The sequence below is a fragment of the Muntiacus reevesi genome, chromosome 8 (genome assembly GCF_963930625.1).
Source record: "Muntiacus reevesi chromosome 8, mMunRee1.1, whole genome shotgun sequence".
In the NCBI taxonomy this organism is placed as follows: Eukaryota; Metazoa; Chordata; class Mammalia; order Artiodactyla; family Cervidae; genus Muntiacus; species Muntiacus reevesi.
The window spans coordinates 12135390-12144858 of NC_089256.1; the positions used below are offsets into that span (position 1 = coordinate 12135390).

Here is a 9469-nt window from a genome sequence, read left to right on the forward strand (position 1 = left end):
CGTGGAAGCTGTATTCTAAGAGGGCAAGCTCTAATGCACATAACAAACTTCTGCTTATTTCATGGATGTTGACACCCCATTGGCCAAAGCAACTCACATGACCAAGTCTAGCATGAATGTGGGCGCGAACAACACAAGAGGCTAGATAGTAGGAGACTGATTCACTAAAAGTGAATTAGGAGGAATAATCTACATCACCTCCTAATTCAGTTCTAACTACTATTCCCAGATTAATCTTCCCCAAAGTGAAAGTGAAAGTTAAGTCGCTCAGTCATGTCAGACTCTTTGCGACCCCGTGGACTGTAGCCCACCAGGCTCCTCCATCCATGGGATTCTCCAGGCAAGAATACTGGAGTGGGTTGCCATTTCCTTCTCCAGGGGATCTTCCCGACCCAGGGATCGAACCCGGGTCTCCCGCATTGCAGGCAGACGCTTTAACCTCTGAGCCACCAGGGAAGCCTCAAAAGCCTACAGCACCCGGTATTCCCAGGCGGTCTCCCATCCAAGTACTAACCAGGCCCGACCCTGCTTAGCTTCCGAGATCAGACGAGATGGGGCGCGTTCAGGGTGGTATGGCCATAGCCCTTGCTCACTCATCTCTTGGCTTCATTGAGGCACTGAAAAACTTCTTTCATGTCCACAATGTGGATGAAATGTGGGATAAACGTTGTATTTAGGAACGAAGCAGTCCTGCTATGCTACATGCTCTGATTGATCACATTTGAGAATTACAACCAACCAGGCAACCAGAGAACAGTTAGGATGAAGAGAGATCTTGAAACCATCTCTTGTCTGAGTACACAAACTTTCATGTCTTTATCCCTAGTCCCAGTTTATAATGTGTTTAGCCTACGAGTATTAGATGTATGAATGAATGGATGGATGAATGAATGAGTGAACTGAAGTGAGAGAGTTGAGTGAACAACTCAGCCTACAGCGGTGGTTCTCAAATTTGAGCCTGCGTTGAAATCACCTGGAGAATTGTTGAACCACAGATCAGTGGGACCTATGCCCTAGGAGGGGGAGAGGAGCTGAGAATTTGCATTTCTAACAAGTTTCCCGATGATGCTGATGTCACAAATGGAGGACCACACTTTAAGAAACCCTGGCCCAGAAAAGAGATCAAGGGAAGAAATGCTATCGTTCAAATATCTAAAGAATTAATGTAACCAGAGAAAGCTGATTTGTTTTGCATGGCTCCAGATTACAGGATATGAGAAGTTACCTGGTGATATACTTTGATTCAACATTAAAACACATTTTTCTAATAACTAGAGGTGTTTTCCAGGTGGCACTAGTGGCAAAGAACCCGCCTGCCAGTGCAGGAGAACTATGAGATGTGGGTTCTATCCCTGGGTCAGGAAGATCCCCTGGAGGAAGACATGGTAACCCACTCCAGTATTCTTGCCTGGAGAATCCCATGGATGGAGGAGTGTGGCAGGCTACAGTTCATAGGGTCACAAAACGTCAGACACAACTGAAGCAACTTAGCACATATAACAAAAGAAAAGGCTGATTGCCTCCCACTTCATCATACCTCTTCCTGACTTTCTTTAACTTCCCTCCTACCCCCATGCTCCTGTTCCAATAACAATTTTACAACCCTCGCTGAAAAGTATAGATGTTGTATTTCCATGATCAGAAATGTCCCTCTCCTAGGAACCAAATGTCAGCAATTTTCTGAATACAATCTTAGAAGAGAAAGAATCAGGCCCTCAAATGCCCATTTGTCTCATTTTGTGCTGTAATATTATGATGAGTTTTGGTTCAAGTAGGCAAAGCAATCTACATTTGGCCATTTCTGTACATTTATCCCAGACTGCTAATTTCTAATAAAAAAAATAAAATCCCATTTTAACATGACACCATCTTGTCTCCCTGTGGAATTATGCAAACATTCGTAACAATTTTGCTTTTGAATGTGGTGCCACACAGGAAATGCTGATAACACAATTTCTTAACACACACCAAGTACACAGGTTACACAAAAGCAGATTCTATTTTAGCTTTTTGAGAGGCTGTTTAAAAGTTAAGTTCCCCTTAATGAAACAGCAAGAAAAGGGGCTTTGCTTTTCTTCTCAGCATCCCGGCTATCCCCTCTTTGTGGGCTTATGATGTTTTCCTTCTTCCCTGTGTTATCTGCGTTTCCTGCTCATCTCAACTTGATGGCATGTTGCTGAGACAACTAAGTCGCTAACCTTCTTAACTTGGCTTTTGTTATGTGCTCGTGTGTGTTTAGGCAGGATATTTTCATTTCTCTTAGAACACTCTGTGTCTGCTCTGGGGAGGGCTATTAGACCTGAAGGTGGAGAACAAGGAAGTCTTTTTAAGTACTTGCCATTCAAATCGCCTTTTTACTTCCTTTAAGCCTATCGTTTGTATGTGGGAGGGAGCTGGTGGAAGCTTCCCCTGCCGCCTATGGTCAGGATTAATTTACTCAGGGATGTCGTGCTTGTTCCAACCCAGACTCCTCTAGGGGAAGGGAAAGTCCAAGCAAAGAAGCACAAAAACTGTCCATCACCCCTGTTCATTTATTTTCTCTTTCATCCCCTTGCCAAAAGTGGGGAGCCAGCTTGACTGTAAAATAATCACTCTGTGCAATCCCTTCATCTGTTTAGTTATCCAATAAAATAAGATTCGGACATAAAGACGGCACTGGCCTAGCTCCGCACTTGGAGCTGTCCAGGTACTGAAACAATCCTTTGTCTGCCTCTGCGCCTCCCTCCCCTCGCTACCCAGTGCTGCGCTCCCCTTGGGCTCTAACCTCAGTCCATCTTAGCCTGCCTCCCAGAGTGACAGCAGCAGAATTCCTCCTGCTGCAGGAGTAATGGATACAAACAGCAGATTCTAGAAAGTCATTTCTTAAGGCACAACTAATTAGGGACTTCCCTGGTGGTCCAGTGGCTAGGATTCCAATGCAAGGGGTCCAGGGTTCGATCCCAGGTCAGAGAACCAGTTCCACGGGTGCCACAACTCAGAGTTCTCATGCCACAACTAAAGATCTCACATGCCGCAACTAAGACCCAATGCAGCTAAAGGAGTAAATTAGTATTTTTAAAGACATGATTAATTAAAAGTAGCTTCTAAAGCTAAAGTTTAACTCTGTTGATAGATACAAACTAACCTAAATGAAAATTGAGATGAAGCAAAAATATTGAAATTAGAAACAACTTCTAACCCATCTTTGAAATATGTGCCTAAATTTTCCAATTTTTGAGCAGAGCATTCCTTTTTTATTCATCTGGTTTTCTTACAATTATAATTCAGGTGTCATTTCCATCAGTTCAGTTCAGTTCAGTTCAGTTCAGTTCAGTTCAGTCGCTGTCATGTCTGACTCTGCACACCATGAACCGTAGCACGCCAGGCCTCCCTGTCCATCACCAACTCCCAGAGTCCACCCAAACCCATGTTCATTGCGTCGGTGATGCCATCCAACCATCTCATCCTCTGTCTTACCCTTCTCCTCCTGCCTTCAATCTTTCCCAACATCAGGGTCTTTTCAAATGAGTCAGCTCTCCACAACAGGTGGCCAAAGTATTGGAGTTTCACATTCAACATCAGTCCCTCCAATGAACTCCCTGGACTGATCTCCATTAGGATGGACTGGGTGGATCTCCTTGCAGTCCAAGGGACTCTCAAGAGTCTTCTCCAACACCACAGTTCAAAAGCATCAATTCTTTGGTGCTCAGCTTTCCTTATAGTCCAACTCTCACATCCATACGTGACTAATGGAAAAACCATACACACATAAAAGAAAATTATATATGATTATATATCTTTTTACTGAGATAAAATTCCACAACATAAAATTCATCATTTTAATCTTTTTTTTTTTTCAGATATTAGTGGCTACTTCCCTTCCAGATCCTTCTATGGTCCCAGAGAAATTGAGATTCTTGGAGACTGAGCATGAAAATGCCATAAATAATTTTACTTATAAATGCTCACTTGCCATACTGAAAGCTAATGTACTTTTCAAACACCCCTCTCCAAATATCAGGATGATAAAGCTTTAGCTCCTTCTACATCAACATCACACCAGAACACACATCTCTGGCCTGATTCAGTCAATCACTCATCTATTCACTGTATTCGTCAGCACCCCTACATTGTGCTGTGGTAACAAGCATCCCCTAAACTCAGCAGTTTCTACCAACAAAGTTTTCTTTCAACATGCGAGAAATTTCAGTTGATGATGGAACTTAATCAGAAAATATGTGAAAAATATACTGTGCTCTATCTAGTCCCTTTATTCCTCCATGTAGGAGAGTCTAGATTTCAATACTAGATTTTAAGTTCTTTGAAGACAGGGAATCAAATGTATTTAATATTCATGTTTCTCTCCCTTCACCTGATGTGTGCTTAATTAAATATTTGTTGAATGAACCACTGAATAAACGCTATCTATTGAAGAACTTAACAGGTATGTGAGTTAATGGCATGAGACTTTACATTAAGCTTTCCTGTTAAATGGTAATTAGATGTATTGACATTCATTATAGCCTGAATATATTGAGAATCTAATTGCTCACATGTTGCTCATGCAATTTCCAGTTATTTCAGTGACAACTTGATGTCTTTCTGAAATACTTATTGTACCTGGATCAATGACTATTTAACTGCTAATTGATGTTTTATTAACATATAATAATTCTTATTAAATCTAAATTATAGTCTTAATTAAGACACTTTATCTGCAGTGCTTCTACATACAATCCTCATAATATAATGGATAACTGACAGAAAAGCTAGTAACATATTATCTGTCACCTTTCTCATTGACCTGAGAACAGATTTTCAGTTGGAAGATTTTTTTCTCTTCATTAAGAAACCTGGGTGTCAACGACACTCAAAAATGCATCAACACCATCCAGTTTCTCTGCTTTCACACAGAGAACTAGCTCCACGGCCTCTCCTTTCTTCCTCACCCCCCACTGACACCATGTGACCAGTAGCAATGGATGAGCACTATTACTTTAAGCATAAACATGGCAGCATAGCTACCAAGGAGCTTGCAATAAGTAGTAACTATACCCTCGCTCAAAATTCTCCAAGCCAGGCTTCAGCAATACGTGAACCATGAACTTCCAGATGTTCAAGCTGGTTTTAGAAAAGGCAGAGGAACCAGAGATCAAATTGCCAACATCTGCTGGATCATCAAAAAAGCAAGAGTTCCAGAAAAACATCTATTTCTGCTTTATTGACTATGCCAAAGTCTTTGACTGTGTGGATCACAATAAACTGTGGAAAATGCTGAAAGAGATGGGAATACCAGACCACCTGACCTGCCTCTTGAGAAACCTGTATGCAGGTCAGGAAGCAACAGTTAGAACTGGACATGGAACAATGGACTGGTTCCAAATAGCAAAAGGAGTATGTCAGGCTGTATATTGTCACCCTACTTATTTAACTTATATGCAGAGTACATCATGAGAAATGCTGGACTGGAAGAAGCACAAGCTGGAATCAAGATTGCTGGGAGAAATATCAATAACCTCAGATATGCAGATGACACCACCCTTATGGCAGAAAGTGAAGAGGAACTAAAAAGCCTCTTGATGAAAGTGAAAGAGGAGAGTGGAAAAAGTTGGCTTAAAGCTCAACATTCAGAATACTAAGATCATGGCATCCGGTTCCATTACTTCATGGGAAATAGATGGGGAAACAGTGGAAACAGTGTCACACTTTTTTGGGCTCCAAAATCACTGCAGGTGGTGACTGCAGCCATGAAATTAAAAGATGCTTACTCCTTGGAAGGAAAGTTATGACCAACCTAGACAGCATATTAAAAAGCAGAGACATTACTTTGCCAACAAAGGTCTGTCTAGTCAAGGCTATGGTTTTTCCATTGGTCATGTATGGATGTAAGAGTTGAACTGTGAAGAAAGCTGAGTGCCGAGGAATTCATGCCTTTGAACTATAGTGTTGGAGAAGACTCTTGAGAGTCCCTTGGACTGCAAGGAGATCCAATGGATGCAGTGGACTGCAGTCCATCCTAAAGGAGATCAGTTCTGGGTGTTCATTGCAAGGACTGATGCTGAAGCTGAAACTCCAATACTTTGACCACCTCATGCAAAGAGTTGATTCATTGGAAAATACCCTGATGCTGGGAGGGATTGGGGGCAGGAGGAGAAGGGGACGACAGAGGATGAAATGGCTGAATGGCATCACCGACTCAATGGGCATGTGTTTGAGTAAACTCCCGGAGTTGGTATTGAACAGGGAGGCCTGGTGGACTGTGATTCATGGGGTTGCAAAGAGTCAGACGTGACTGAACGGCTGAACTGAACTGAACTGATACCCTCTCCTGCCCCCAGTGGCTCTGTCTTGGCTCCCTGCCCTCGAGCACTTAACTACCCTTTCCTTCATCCCACCCTCCCCTCCCTCCTCACCTGGCCTTTCTTCTTACTGTATGATTCTACCCCAGTCAAGGGGAAGGTCCTGCCCCACCTTGGTCAGCTATTTAGGCAACAGCTCCCTTTCCTGGATCAGCCTGATTTCCTCCTCTTATTTACTCTTACCTAATCCATGCTCTTCGGTTTAATCCCTAGGTTGGGAAGATCTCCTGGAGGAAGGCATGGTAACCCACTCCAGCATTCTTGTCTGGAGAATCCCCATGGACAGAGGAGCCTGGCAGGCTACAGTCCATGGGGTCACAGATAGTCAGACATGACGGAGTGACTAAGCACAGAACAATGCATGCACTCTTGTTCCTGAATTCTACTGGCCTACTCATGCCAATCCTGACCTCAGCCACCAGTTCACACTGCTGCTGATCTAGACCCAGTCTTGAGTTCCAGTTCTCCCATCTGGATTTTTGGTTGGGTTTCCATAGACCATGGGCCTCATTCCTATTCCCTTAATAATGTCAACCCTTATCTGGGGCCTAGCTGCTCTCAGTCTACCTTAATGCTGATAACATATCTAAATTTCTGATATGTTGTTTCTGGATTCCTTGTTGTTATGGATATCAGATAGTCTACTCTGCATGCATTCAGCAACTCATTCCCCACAAAGTACTCTCTCCTACAGTGGCCATCTGCCTCAGAAGCTGACAGCTACTCCAACTCCAGCAACAGGCCAGATGAATTCAGAGGAAATCTATCGTCTTCCTTGATGGTGACTGGTTCAAGTATGAGCCAATGAGGATTATAGGGGTTTCCAGAGGGACACTCTCGCTCTTCTTCTGGGCATGATCATATCCACACACGGTGAGTGGGAGGGGTTAACATGCCTCTCAGAACTCAGAATCCTTTAGTTGGATACATCACTTACTCCTCCACTGCTTGATACTGGCTGTATTCTAATCAAGGCAGTATCCCACTGTGTCTGATGTTCTCTGCTGTTCTCTTAGCCGGTGCAGATGGGTCTATACTCAAGTACTCTCCCTCAGGGGACAGGTCTCACTCTAAATTCTAACTCTTCTCAGTTGTCTGAGCCCTGGTACACGATGTTCACATTTCAAGACAGAAGAAAATGAAAAGAACTCATGTAAAAGTACATAGTCCAATTCTTGGGCATTCCAAACCACTACGAGAAAATAGGCAAATACTTTTAGAAAATATGGAACTATAAACAGTGACAATTTTTATAAAACCAAAGTCTTACAAATATAATATTTAAAATGAGAATAGTAGGCATATCAAAACATAAATGAACAAATCTCTCTAACAAGTAAGTGTACCATCAAATATATATTTGGTGAGATGACCTCAGATATTACCAAGGAAAAAGTCTACCTTGAAAGCAACTATCAGAATGTAATATCACTGAGATTATGAGTATTTGCTTGGCCCTTTTATAAACATTTTATTTAATAATATTCATTGACCATTTTTCTCAGAATGATCAAAACATATCATGTTTTTTGAAACACTATCTATGTTGAAAATGCTGCTTTTACTGACATTTTCAAGCTTTCATAAATAGAGTTAAGGGTCTCAAAGAATATTTAACCAGTGAGAAAATGTTTCTGACTCATTGGTTGGGGTTCTGGCAGAAGCCATATCACTCTCCCTGGCTTTCTGTCCTCAGAGGTGTCTTGCTCTGAGGAGTACTCATGAATCACCCCTGCCCTGGTCCAACCATTAACTACTTCAAAGAGTGGGATGGTTTTTCACAGTAAAATGAAGTTTGTTTTACAAATTAAAAATATGCAGCGTAACAGTCATCAAGACAGTATGTTACTGGCACAAAGACAGAAATATAGATCAATGGAACAAAATAGAAAGCCCAGAAATAAATCCAGGCACCTATGGACACCTTATCTTTGACAAAGGAGGCAAGAATATACAATGGAGAAAAGACAATCTCTTTAACAAGTGGTGCTGGGAAAAGTGGTCAACCACCTGTAAAAGAATGAAATTAGAACACTTTCTAACACCATACACATAAATAAACTCAAAATGGATAAAAGATCTAAATGTAAGACCAGAAACTATAAAACTCTTAGAGGAAAACATAGGGAGAACACTCTCTGACGTAAATCACAGCAAGATCCTCTATGACCCACCTCCTAGAGTAATGGAAATAAAAACAAAATTAAACAAATGGAATCTAATTAAACTTAAAACCTTTTTTGCACAAAGAAGAAAACTATAAGCAAGGTGAAAAGGCAGCCCTCAAAATGGGAGAAAATAGTAGCAAACAAAGCAGCTGACAAAGAATTAATCTCCAAAATATACAAGCAGCTCATGCAGCTCAATACCAGAAAAATAAACGGCCCAATCAAAAAATGGGCCAAAGAACTAAACAGACATTTCTCCAAAGAAGACATGCAGATGGCTGACAAACACATCAAAAGACGCTCAACATCACTCATTGTCAGAGAAATGCAAATCAAAACCACAATGAGGTACCATCTCGTGCCAGTCAGAATGCTGCTGTTGCTGCTAAGTCACGTCTGTCGTGTCCAACTCTGTGAGACCCCATAGACAGCTGCCGACCAGGCTCCTCCATCCCTGGATCAGAATGGATGCCATCAAAAGTCAACAAACAATAAATGCTGGAGAGGGTGTGGAGAAAAGGGAACCCTCTTGTACTGTTGGTGGGAATGCAAACTAGTACAGCCACTATGGAGAACAGTGTAGAGATTCCTTAAAAAACTGGAAATAGAACTGCCATATGACCCAGCAACCCCACTGCTGGGCATACATTCCAAGGAAATCAGAATTAAAAGAGACACATGTTCCCCAATGTTCATTACAGCACTGTTTACCATAGCTAGGACATGGAAGCAATCTAGGTGTCTATCAGCAGACAAATGGGTAAGGAAGTTCTAGTACATATACACAATGGAATACTACTCAGCTATAAAAAAGAACACATTTGAGTCAGTTCTGATGAGGTGAATGAAACTGGAACCTATTATAGAGAGTGAAGTAAACCAGAAAGAGAAACACCAATACAGTATATTAAGGCATATATATGGGATTTAGAAAGATGGTGATGACGTCCCTGTGTGCAAGAC

At 41.8% G+C, this 9469-nt stretch overlaps 1 non-coding gene across 1 annotated transcript; it reads right to left on the reverse strand.

The window, feature by feature from the left end:
- Positions 1-465: 465 nt before the first annotated feature.
- LOC136173794 (5S ribosomal RNA) lies at positions 466-584 on the reverse strand. Its single transcript, XR_010664285.1, has one exon. It is a non-coding gene; the product is annotated as a 5S ribosomal RNA (ribosomal RNA).
- Positions 585-9469: the final 8885 nt, after the last annotated feature.